Genomic DNA, 14,051 nt, shown 5'->3' on the forward strand with positions numbered 1-14,051 from the left:
AATCAATATAAAATCAGTTTGAGTCAACATCATTAAGCTTTATTACCAAGGTATGCATTCCATTTTATTCATTGGGGCCTGCTTCTGAGATAAACTTGTAAGATGCCGGCTATGGCATAGTTCTTCCCAGAAATCATTAATTTTACTGTTCATCCTTCTCTGGTATTAATTTTATTTCAGGGATGTGAGATCACTAATATTTTTTGGGAGGGTGAGGGGACAGAATTTTGGATCACTTAGATCCAAAACATGAAGCATATTCCTTTAAAACAAGGGCAGTTGTTGAACATACAGACTGAGTAACCTTGAGGTTGAAGAACTTAGTTGGTAGCTTAAGGGCTCAGGCTAGAGAGATGGGAACCAGCAGCTCCCAGGCTAGACAAGGCTATTATTGTTAACATTTCAGTTGTCCCCCAGGACTACCAAACACGTTACCAAATAGCTGTGATACCATCTTGAAAATACTCCATTCTTAATTACAGTAATCTGTTGGCCTCTTTTTCTGTGATAAACAGAACAAGTATTCATTCATTCATTCATTCATTCATTCATTCAACAAGTGGCAACACTTCAGGAAAATATTAGATCAGCATAGTACCAAGCTACAGCAGTTAAAACATAATAGAAAATAAAAACAGTAATGAATTTTGTAACACTTAAAAAACAGGACATCTTATTATGAAACAAGCTTATTTAGAGAATCAGCAGAGTTAGAACAACTGCATAAAAACTCAAACTTCAGCAAAACAGATAACCTTTTCATCTGATGGCTCATTTTGATGTCTGGAGAATGTTCTGTATGACAGCTCTTGACCTATCTGGATCAAGCTGCACACAGGTAGCTCATATTCCATGTAGTACTTTAAAAGCGGTGTCACTACAATAGTGTCTTCTAAAATGGTGTTTATTGGTTTATCTACCCTACCTGGTTGCCCTGTTGTCAGAATGGGCCAGTAACCACTTTGGAGGGCAGGAATAAACTCCATGGTCACACCACTCACAAATACAACTTCTGTGTATATGTTCCTCTTGGGGTTTTAAAGTATTCTTTTCTTCCTTAGGTCACCTCAAACATTCTTTTCTTACAGGCTCATCTCAGCAATCCCTTGGCTACTTCACAGAGGCAAAAATACCACCTCAACTGCCTCAGTCATGTCTCAAATGTCTTCTGGAGCTACCTCTACCTGTAATGCTACAATAGGACAATGATCTTAACACTTGCATTGTAAATAGAAGATTTAAAAATCTGCCACATTTGAAACCAGTGAAGTTGTATTTTTCCTGCCTTAAGCTATCTACTTTTCTCTGTTTTTTTTTTAAATAATAAGTCTAGCAGTGCACTATTTTATCATTTCTCAAGTCATTTGTCTCTCTAGTCCCTTAAGGTCCCAAGCGACTGCAGAAAAGATGAAATGGTACACTGTTGGAGTTATTATTATTATTTTTTTAGGCCCAAAGAAAAGTAGAGAGCACACAGAAATTAAAAAATAGTGTGTGCGTGTGTGTGTCTGGAGGGAGAGAGAGAGAGAGAGAGAGAGAGAGAGAGTGAGTGTGTGTGTGTGTGTCAGGTTTTAAAACAGCAACCTTCTATTTGCAAGGCAAGTGTTATATCCATTGACCTACCATAGCATTACTGATAAATATAATTCAGGAACAGGGGTTGTTAACCTTGGGTCCATGGATAGATTTTGGGGAGTACGTAAACTTGGATGGAAAAAAAACCCCTACAACTTTATTTTCACTAACCTCTGATTGAAATTAGCTTCACTTGTTATTGATTTAATGCATTAATAAAGAAGCACATAGGTTGCTATATTACATATTTGTTATTTTGTAATATTTTGATGCCTGCATTTGAGCATAATTGGTTTCCTTTGTAATACAATCTGTGTAATTTACTTTAAGCATTTAAATATATTTTTCTGAGAGGGAATCTCTAAGCATCACCAGACTCTTGAAGGAGTCCATGATGCAAAAAGGTTAAGAACTTAACAAAATGGGTTAAGAACCACTGTATTAGAGACAAAGAGGGTAGTTAGAAAGGTATTTGTATTTTAAAAGGGGTTGATTTACCTGTATGTGTGTACATTTTAATGTTCTTAAATTTTAAATAAACACTTTGTGTATGTGTATGTATGTGTGTGTGTGTATATGTGTGTGTGCATGTGTGTGTGTGTGTGTGTGTGTGTAAAATCACACACACACACATTATCCAGTAAGGAATTGGCAATTGCTTCCCTGGAATAGAAATATGGGACAGCACCACAATATGGGAATTATCCACTGGGAGGATGAGATAAACCACTGTCTAGACAGGGATTTCTTAAACCAGCATACAGTCATCAGCGCAGGGCAGGGGCAATTTAAGGATGCCATGCAGATATGGCCTATGTCTCAATATCCTCCATGGAAATGCCTCATATAATATTTAAAGTATGAAATGCTTTACAGTTACTTCTGCAAAGTTCATAATTATAGTTTTTATTTATCAAATTGCTTATTCTTTTCAGCCCATAGAATGGATTCAGAATCCTTTATCTCGCTCTGCATGTCTCAGCAAAACAAATTGTGCCTTAGCAAGTAAGTTAAAAAAAAACAAAACCAAAAACTGTCCCCCAGCTGAGTATCTTTCTCCCATATATTATTTGCTGCATCCCCACTTCCAATAAAAAAAAAAAGTGGATTTTATTATTATTTCATAAATTAAGTCCAAGAATTAATAATAGATTGTTTCCTATAAATTGGAATCTCTTTTCTCTTTCTGCTTTCTCTGTATTTCTGTATATTACGAAAGGGGCACATGCTTAGGTCTTCAGGAGTGCTTCCCTTATACCAATGTACATAAAGCTACCTTGTCTGATGAACCTCCAGCTCCTGCCTCACCTGCTTTTTAGGGGGGAAAAGGAAACTAATATACTGCAAAGCAAAGCAGTAGTCTCACATTTAATCTATTTTTCCAACAATGTCTATGACCCAAGTAGGCTGCAGACATTCTCAGAAATTTAGCAGCTCAGTAGTTTGCTTGGAGGTGTGCCCCACAAAAACACTAAGCAACATGACAGACTACAGTGACAAGACTACAAAGAAGCAATCAGATCCATTTTTCTTCTGATAAAAATGTGGCCTAGCACAATATGGCATCTATTTTGTGAGGGTGCCCATAACCAACTCCCTTCTACAGTTAGATTCCATCAATCACAATGGGTGCAAACTCCAGCATTTCTCCCCCCCCCCCCCATTATATAACCCTGGCCCCAAGATGAAGTCACTTTGAAAGTGTCTTTTTGCAAAACGTTTCTGCTTTTATGGAAAGAAGGAAAACCATCCCATTAGAAAGGGCTTTTAAGCGATGACTGGTAGGGTATCGACATTAACAACTCCATGCCTCTCCAAAGGGGAAAAGTTTAGATTGCTAGGTGTTCCCTCTGGACTATGTGCAAACCTTACATTCCCCACTAGTAGCAAAAGTTGTGATTGAAGAAGGTGAGGGCCTTGCTTGGGTGGCCGGTTGGATTAGACTCATGAATCAGAAGATACTGATCCCTCACAATATCGTATACACCTGCATGTTATATCCTGACAAGGACAGTACATGTACCAGATCAGGAGTCCAAAGACAGAGTCCATCATGTTCAGCTGCACTAGATAAGAAGAGGTCCACTTCAGTTTTAGAGTTACTAGAAGTCACTTCTGTCTAAATTCAGCAAAGCAACTGCAATGGTCATTGTTCCCTTGATCTAAATTCCATTTCTTATACATACCCACATGCATTTTTCTAAGAGATCATGGACTGCCGTTTCATAACAAATGGAATACGTGGTCTTGCATCCTGGTACCTTGGTTTTGGAAGCCTCAGGTACTTTATTCAGCAGCACAATGTTAATGTTAATAAAATAAGTGTGTGCATGTGTTTGCATGTGGGCATATATGCATATGTTTGCATGTAGAAAATAGTCTTTGTGAGATAGCTTACAGATTAAAACTACCTTATACATTACAAAAGCAGATTCAATTTAAACAATTTTAAAACCAGCCATTTAAGATAAAAGGCAGTAGCAAGTCTTTAATAAAAATAAAACACATTTTCAATTGAAAAGCCAGAAAAAAACCAAATATGTTTTCAATGTATTCTTAAAAGCAGTCACCGATGGTATCAGTTATATAAAGAGATATCAGCAAAACATTTTAGGTAGTAAGGCTATTGCTAAGGATACCTTCTCTCTGATTCATGTTAGGTTTCCTAATCCCTTAATTAATACACTGGTTACTGTGGGCTTCCAGGTGCAATTCAATGAGCTGATTAGTCCTTCATGACATAGGGCCTACTTATCTGAGGGACCATCTCTTTCCCATTATTTCTGCCTACCCCTTAGGGTCCCACAGGGTAAGCAGGCTTCATGCCTCATCCATTCAGCAATGCTTTTTCTGCCATGGCACCTTCCCTTTGGAATGGCATCTTCTTGGAGGGCTAGAACACCCAACCCTGCAAGCCTTTAGCCAATCTTTAAAAACTGGGCTGTTTCCTCAAATTCTGGGATAAGTCAGATATGTACAGGTAGTCCTCACTTACCGACCACTCATTCAGTGACCGTTCAAAGTTCCAACAGCCCTGAATAATGAGATTTATGTCCTCATAGTTGTTACAGTGTCCCCGCAGTCGCGTGATCGCAATTCAGGCGCTTGGCAACAGGCTCACAATTACAATGGTCACAGCATCCCACAACTTCACAGCCGGCTTCTGACAAGCAAAGTTAATGGGGAAGCTGGCACGAAATCGCAAGTCATGGTCACATGGCATTGTGCTTAACGACTGGGTGATTCACTTAACCACTGCAACCCGACTGCAGTAAGTTGGGTGCAGTCACTTGATTCTTCACTTTACGACCACGTCACTTAGCAGCAGAGTTCCTGGTCCAGATTACAGTTGGTAAGTGAGGACTCCCTGTATTGTCTGCTTTGTCTGTCTTACTTATTTCCCTGTTGTAGGATGACCTTTTTTGTTTGCTTTAGGTTTCAGTTGTACACTGTCCAGAGTCAATTTTGAGTTGGGCCACCCTTACACATCAGAAAATAAGTAAATAGGGTAATAAATAAATAGGACTAAATTCAGAAAATACTGCAAAACAGCCTTCTTAACCAGATATTCTCTAGGTGCTTTGAACAACCACCCCCCAAAATTTCTGACTACTGACCTTTTGCCCAACTCTAACACCTTGAGGGCTCCAGTTTGAAGAAAGCAGCTATAAAATATATAAAACAACATGTTTCCCATTCAGTTTGGATAGTTCCCTAGGAAAAGCCATAGCAGTAATAAAAACAGAAAGAAGGTTAGGCCAAGCTTTCGAAAATTACCAAAATCTCTTTCTGTGCTAGAGTGTTGTTGCTCACATAACTCAGGTTCACTTTTATGGAGTCTGTCAAACTTGGCCATAAAGATCAAAGACCTTGGCAGCTCAATGCCATAATATGCTATGAAGTGACAGAAAAGTTCAGGGTGAAAGTATTGCATTCCCATTTCGGATGCAGAAGAATACAGTGTTCTGAAATGCCAATACTATACCCCAATCTGCTCCTTTCACATAGTCCTCTGGTGCCTCCAATGAAATCTTTCAAGAAAAGGAAGTGATGTAAGCCCCAATGAGTACAGCTACTGATGCCTGATAATCTCACTGCCTCAAGGAAAAATTGGCAAAAATGGGAGGGAATTAACTCCATGACAAATCTAGGATTTGTGCCAACAATTAAATATTTCTCACCTCCTATTTTGCGTAGCAAGCTTACAGAACTGGTGAAAGCCAACTATATCAATGCTTTGTTGACTCCTAACTGGAATCTTAGCTGATAGCTCTTAAGAAGTTGTTTTTGTTGAGTTGCATTCAGGTAGGAAAAATCAGATGGGCAGGTGCAAGATAGGTAGCATCTGGCTCAGCAGTAGTTCTCATGAGAAGGATCTGGATGTCCTGGTAGACCACAAATTAAGCATAAGCCAGCAATGTGCTGCAGTGCCAAAGCAGCCAATGCAACCTTGGGTTGCATCAACAGAGATATAATGTTGACATCACATCTGGAATACTGTATCCAGTTTTGATCACCCCAATACAAGAAGAATTCTGAGGAACTGAAAAGAGTGTAGAGAAGAGCAAAAAAAACAGCGAGGGGCTTGGAGGCTAAATCCTATGAAGAACGTTTTTTTAAAAAAACTGGGTTATGCTTAGTCTAAAAAAGAATGGCTAATAGGAGGCATGATAGAAGTCTTCCATTACTTGAAGGGTTGTCACAGGGAAGAGGGTGTGGATTATTCTCCATCATGCCCAAGGGTAGGACAAGAACCAATGGATGAAAGCTTTCCAGAGAGAGATCCAAACCAAAATGAGGAATTTCCTGACCATGAGACCCGTTAAGCAGTGGAACAGGCTGCCTCTTAGAGTCATGGATGCTGAATCACTGAGGTTTTCAAACAAAAATTGGACAACCATTTGTCTGGGATGGTCTGAGGATTTCTGATCTGGGCAGGGATTGGACTAGAAATCCCCAAGGTCCCTTCCAAGCTTATGATTCAGAGTTGTATCAAAATATATGGTTCCAAAGTATACCCATATGTTGCAAAAGAAAAGAGAACCAAGCTGAATTGCAGTGATTGTTGGATACTCACAATACTGCAAGGGTCACAGAATCCTAGATTGTGCTACACAAAACATTAAGTATGCAGCATTGCTTATGTTCTTCATGTTCAGACAAACAGTGAGCAGGAGAACGTCCTCATTGCATATCTGGAACTTAAGTGCATGGAAGAACCGGAAGAGAAACATGAGGAACCTCCATACAGAAGTCCAAGAGGCCCATTGTAGAGACTGTTCCACAGCATTATGGGCCACTCAATCCTGCTTTGCAGAACACTGAGACAAGGGTGATCAGAGCTCAATGAGCAATCTCCTTTTAAAAAAATGTTGTTCATGCTCAGGAGCCACTTTCTACATGCAAAATGAAGGGCTGCTCTGCTGCTTTGAAGTGAGAAAGGGCACTTTGCTTTGAGATTTTGCTCCTGTTGAGTGCTTTATTTGAAGCTTCATCAAAACAAAGCATCTGTTCCAACCACAACATGCTCCTATAAATAGTCTAGTTATATTCTCTTGAGTGTGATGGATTAAATGGGAACATGCATCCTGAATAAAGCAAATCATGTAAGCTTGACTTTAAAGCTTTTAGAGACAGGTAAAATTGAACTTGAGCCCTGTTCAGAAATAGTTCAGAAGGTTAATAGTAGATGCAGACACTATCCTGCAAGCTAAGCCTTTGTCATGTTTTGCCTCTCAGATTAGTGATAACTGGAGCCAACATTTCAGATGAACAAAACTTCATCCTGGTTATGGTTTTGTTCATCTGTCAAACCTTATTAGCCAGCTACTCTTCCCCCAGATCAGCTTAGTGTTGCTTTGATGGTCAGCTTTTATCAGAATAATCATAATGGAATATATTGAAACAATTAAGTGCATTATTAGTACAACTTACAAGTCAGTTGCATATGCATATCAGACACAATCATTTTGACATCCTGCTGCTTTTTTTTCTATCAGGTTTAATCAAATTCTAGCAGCCAAATGTTTGTATGAAATCCAGAACATGTATAAGAAGCCTATTTTTACCACCTCACAAAATATTTGAGATTCTTAATTAGGATGGACAGCCATATTTACTTCAGGGTCTACTACTTCAATCTAGAAGTTAATATTCTATTGTCACATTTCATCTTCCTTCTTCACACACACAAAAAGAACATAACAATCTTCTATCACTTCAGTTTTCAGATTTCATATTCCAGACACTCAAAGTATTAGACAGTCCTTCTTTATAAAAATCATCATAACCAAAAACATGCTATTAAATAAACAAGAGTGGGGATTTATTTATTTATTTAAATGGTGTGGATTTATTGATCTTTTCAGACTTCATTTCCCCCCCCCCCCCCGAGATCTCTATGCCAATTGCTTTAAGAGCACATTGCAAGCTGGGAATGAGAGGTAGACAAACATTTCTATCCAACCAGAAGTTGTTCTTCTGCTTCTGAAGTTGCAGACACAGCAGTGGTATTGAAGAAACAGAAATTCTTGAAGTTATTCCTGTTCCAGCTACCAAAGGAACCAGAAGCTGCAATTACCAGTTAGGGTTTGGTGGTTTAAAATCTCATGATGCTGAGTGGATATATCAGAGGGGGATCTATTTCTTACAATTTGCCACTTGTATTCATAATTATCCAGTTCTGCCTAGGGTCAGCTCTTTGCATATCAGGGATTTCAGTAATCTCTTCTGAAACTCGCCCCCTTAATGGTTCACTTATTATTTCCCAATTCCCAAGGTCAGGTCTACATTCCTTCACACCAACTCTCACCTGGAGAATCCTACTGATCTTTAAGAGTGATCTGCATGACCAGGTTGTGCTAGCATGAATTCAGGGCATTGACTATTTCTTAAAGGCAGGAACGTACATTACCCTATATGTACCTCCTGCCCACCAGAAAGACAACCTCTGCCTTTTTCCTGCTGTACATCACAAGTATGCCAGTACAAATGATGCTGTCCTCTTTGCCTGCTGCACTTCATTTTACTGTAGGCAAACATCTCTGGTCCAACTGGCTACAGTGGCATAAATGCCCCTTCCCTCCCGTCAATGGGTGCTGTCATTCGCGGCCTGCTAGGCTACCTTCCCACTTCTGAAGGGGCCTTTCCATGTTGAATGATAAACTTCTGGTTAGTTTTTTTCCCCCTTCATTTCTCTCATGGATTGATAAAGCAGTGAATGATTGATTATTTTTTTTGCTTATTTGCACAGGAAAGGAATGGAATAAATAGAACATTAACAATTGAACTGGGCTGTGTCTTCCTTCCTTCCTTCCTCCCTCCCTCCCTCCTCAGATTAGCAGCAGACCTGCGAAACATTCCACCATTTCTTTAAAAATCAAGTGAAATTGCCAAAGTTCTGCCCATTTCCCCTTTTAGACTAAGTGACCAGAAAAAATGTACATCTGTGGTGTTTTGTTTTTCACTCATCCAAGCAGGGGAGGGAATCATCTCAGGGACTTTTTAATTTTTATTAAAAAAAAAAATAGTACATCAGTGAACCAATCAAGTGGTGAAACAGTCACTTTTTCATATATATATATATATATATATATATATATATATATATATATATACATACACATACACACACACACATACATACACACACACACACACACAATTATATTATATAAGCAAACATTTAAGGGATAAAACAAATGACTACATAAAAGAAGAAAGTGAAGAAGAATATGGTGGATGGAAAATAAAATATCAATAAATAAACAGAATTTACAATTGTCATAAAAATTAAAATTCATTATTTCATCATTTTATTGATTAAATAATTAATTGAATATATAAAACTAGACTCATTATATCATCTTAGGGGATAATTGAAAATCACTACAAAACTCTAAACTTTAATATTTATATTGATGTCACCACTATCTATCATCATTCCTAAAATAAATGTACATGATCTTGTAAAAGAAAAGGAAAGGAAAAACATAAAAACCAGAAAGAAACACACAGAATTATTCAAACATTTTAAAAACAAAACTTGAATCGTAACCTGAGTTTTTTTCTACTAGAAATCTTTCCACAACAAAGAAAGAAAAAAAGTCACAATTTATTAAGATATATGCTAACAGCTACAAAGACAAATTTGGCCCAACATTGGGAAAGAGATATTTTGCCAACAATATCAGACTGGGAAACCAAAGCTGGGGAATATGCAGCAATGGCAAAATTAACAGCATACATCCAGAATAGAAGTTTAACTAAATTTAAGCAAGAATGGCTTTTCTATACTGTGTATTACCTGTCACACAAGAAGGAAACCCAGAGATACAGTATGGTTTTTAAGGGCAAAATATTGGATGAAGGTAGTAACCAGAAGCAGTTTTAATGTTTGTAAATATTTTGAGGCAATCAAAAGTTGGGACAGAATTTAGAACTTCAGAACTTTTATTTCTCTCCTTCACTGCTAGACAAGTGGCCCACTGTACACGTGCTCCCCCCAGCCCACAGGTCAACTGGTGAAGTTCTTATCAGAGGAGCAAACAAAAGCTGCTGCCCCTGCCGATTCACTGCTCCCAGATTCACTTTGTGAGCATGACAGGCAAAACATACATGCACATGCACTTATTATTCAAATGATAAGAATAACTTGATGTATGTTGAGCACAAGGGCGTCAGCAACCTGGGGTTCATACATATGCTCTGTCCTAACCAGAAGTGCCAAGCACAGCCTGGACAAACCACCAGATCATCACCATAGCCAAAGCAGAGGAAGGGGCTGAAATCCATAACAGAATTTCTTAACAAAGTTAAGTTCATTTCAAACCAGTTTACATACAAGTGTCAAGCAGTTTAAGTCAAGCAGTGTGACGATCCCCTAAGACTGCCTGTTTCCCATTGCACCTGCCCAACTGGTTCAATGTGGCAGGGTTGGCATGGTCTAGGTTCCATTGATTAAACAATACCACCTATCAGGACCCCGAAGCACGCTTTCTCTGTAGCAGTGCCTACCTTCTGCAATGAGGTTCCCCCAAAATTTGAAGAGCTCCCACCCAACTGGGATTTCAAAGGACCTGGCTCTTTGCCCAGGCCTTTGCAGAGGACTATTGATGTCCCTTTCTTCCTTTCTGTTCCCCTCTGCCATCAATGTCCCTTTGCCTGGTGCTGTTTGTATGGTTTCTGTATTGTTCTTTGTTTTTTAAACATTTTAACAATTGTAAACCACCCAGAGTTCAGTGGGTATATGCACTTCCTATTCTCAAAACTATGAGGTCAGGATTTATTTTTTTTTAAATGATGACATTAACTGAATAACCCTGCAAGCACCAACAATTGCAATACGTTATAGAAATGTGTCGATGGCATGAGCCAAACCTCAGCTGGCGGCACTGGATAGAAACAAAGGAAGAAATGAAAGAAAAGAAAATCTCCATTTTGAGAAGATAAGCCTAAGAGAATGGAGAAGTCTATACAAAACTTGCTTCATTTGGGGGTATAAGTTCCAGTAGTAAAGTGCAAGGTGTAGGTTGGTGGTCAGTATTACAGACATCATGAAAATGTTTTCTTAAGTAACATTTCATTCCAAGAATGATCTCTTACACGAGGAATGAAGAGACCTCAAAGCAGAATAAAAAGGAAATACACAGAAAACAGAAGATGAGTTAGCGTTATCTTTGGGTGTTCAGCTGGCCTCTCTGGCTCAATGCCATTTGGAGGCTGGTGTATTAGCTCCAACCACTTAGGACAGAGAAAGCCTGTTCATGGATCTGCCTCTGAAGATCGTTTAGAACCCACAGTTAATACAAAATACAATGTCATTTATCAACTCAAGTAAGGTGGCGAAGATGTAAACCACCCTGGGAGTGGTAGAAGAAAGAGAGAGGGAGGGAGGGTGTGAAAAACAAATCTATAAACATTTGATTAAATGCAAACTGCTGCAGTTCTTAATGTTATTTCCCACAGCAAATTTTGGCACATGGATTCCTGCCAAAATATTGAACTTGTGGAATCCTACCTGAACCATAAAAATAGCATGTCTGTCACTAGCAAATGGAGACTTTTTCTTTTCTTTTCTTTTCTTTTCTTTTCTTTTCTTTTCTTTTCCTTTCTTTTCCTTTCCTTTCCTTTCCTTTCCTTTCCTTTCCTTTCCTTTCCTTTCCTTTCCTTTCCTTTCCTTTCCTTTTCCCTGGAATATATTGGTGGAAATGCTGAAAGGTAAGAAAAACTCATCCTTCATAGCATGCCTTTGTTCTCATTAAGGATGGGGGAGAAATCTACTTGGTTTAACGGAAAGACTTAAAGACCTAAAACTGCTTTCTTGAAGGGAAATAATTTTGCAAGCATGCACATATTGGGGTGAAGCCTATTTATAATGTGCTGATTAGGAGAAAAATGCAGGAAAATGCAAGTGAACCCTGTAGCGCCCCCCCCCTTTATTTTTAAGACACACACTGGTGTGGAAATAGGATGGGCTGAAGTCAAGAGTGGAAAAATGAAAACTGACAGATATCAAAATAGACAGATTTTTCCACCCTCAGCTCCAGACTTTCCAGTTTCTTTAATATTCTATGAATACCTGCAAGAATATATTAAAGATAATTTGCCTGAGGGGTAAAAATTACATGAAGCATTTTAAATCCATATTTATTCAACCTAGGCACTTCAGAACAACATAAATAATGTCAAATAGTATAATGAAGTCATAGCCCCATGAGAGCTTCCAGTACCCCATAGCAGAAAATATATACCTGTACCACAATAAGGTTTGTTAATGATATCTCAGTTCAGTGACTTGACTTTAAAAAAAAAAAAAAAAGTCCTGGCATTATTCCTTAAGCTTCAGCATAAAACTACAACTTGGATTCTCACTTCTTTAGGCGCTTTGCTGATACTGAAGCTGTGAAACAGCGTGAACAATAATCCAAGTCTTAATTTAATTCAAATACATGGCTGGTGCTGTTTGATTTGGTCTGTGATATGGCAATAATGGAAAAACCGGTTTTGCTTCTGGAAGGAACTCCTCCTCCCCCAACTGTTTTTGGAAGAAGACTCTACACTTGTTTGGAAAAGTCAACAATTAGCCACATCATAATTCAAGTATGGTGTGCACCTTTATGTATATTTAAAATACGGCTGCATCTGGAATTCTGTGTACATCTCAGAGTGACTCAGGATGCTTAGGATGGTACTGATTGCATTTTTCTCTTCATCTGATATCTCAGTTGTGTGAATGAGTCATCTCTGGAAGCTTTGGGGGGCTATTTTGAAAAAAAAATTGAAGGCTGGGAAGCGTTTTAATTTAGAGGATTAAAATGTCTGACTAATAAATATAGATTAATATTTTATACGATATAGCAAAATGGAGCAAGAGGTGTTGTTTTGCCTCTTCAGAATTCAGAGTCATAAAATTAAATTGATGGGCAGTGGATTTAATAGCAGTTGAAAAAAATACCATTTCTTCCTATAACGCGTGATTCACCGCAATAAAATTGGTGATTATCAGTAGCTGAATTCAAGAAGGATGATTCTGCCAGATCTATTGATAGTTTTAGCCAGGGCAATGTATGAAACCTCCGGATTTAGAAAAAAATATAGCGGACAATGGAGCGGGATGGGTTAATACCTTCTTTTTTTTGAGGGGTGGAGACCTTTCATAGGTATCTGTTTAGTCACTTATTTAAAAAAGCATGCTGAGGTACAGCTGTATGGTCACTTAGTTCATAATACATGGCATCACTTCATTTGGGTTGATGGATTTTGTATAAGGCAAATCCATCAAGTTCTACCTTAACCCATACGTATTCTGCACATAAAGTGGTGGTAAAAGATGTATTTCCTTTTCAGTGGACAACATGATAGTGTCACTGAGTCACTCTCAAAAGTTTCTGATCTGTGTGCAGTAGATCTAGACAATAATTTTATATTAAGAAAAGGAATTTGATTATTTTTCAAGTTGTACAGAGTACTATATAATAGAGAGTTAAGCATGTTAAATGTAACCAAATGGAATGTTTCTGCTGAAAGATCTATTTCTGACAATGGACAATGGATGGAGGCTTTTCTTCTCTCCCCACTCGCCTCAGAATCTACCCAACAAGTTTCAGCAGCTCTCTAGAATAGGTTTTGAGGAGAGAAAATCACATTTGTTAAAGTGAATGTCCACTCATAAAATGTTGGATTTCATCATTTCCAAGTTTATGTTGATAATTTTTCTTAAGCATATATACTGAAAATGAAATGAAGGTTTTAACAACATTTTCACCTTGACACAGTGTTAAATATAAACAAATTGTTTTACAAGACAGGTAAGAAATAATTATTAGGAAACATACAGTGCATACCATTTATTTTATCCTACTGCGCTGTTCTGGATCAAAATCTATCTCAGTACAAACAAAAACAACTACTATAGTTAATTTATATAAAGTCAAGATGAAATAAACCCTCAATCACCTTAATACTAATAATAAAAA

This window comes from Python bivittatus, unplaced genomic scaffold (genome assembly GCF_059951505.1).
Source record: "Python bivittatus isolate LINGU-HERP-01145 unplaced genomic scaffold, Pbiv_v1 ctg000020_np1212, whole genome shotgun sequence".
In the NCBI taxonomy this organism is placed as follows: Eukaryota; Metazoa; Chordata; class Lepidosauria; order Squamata; family Pythonidae; genus Python; species Python bivittatus.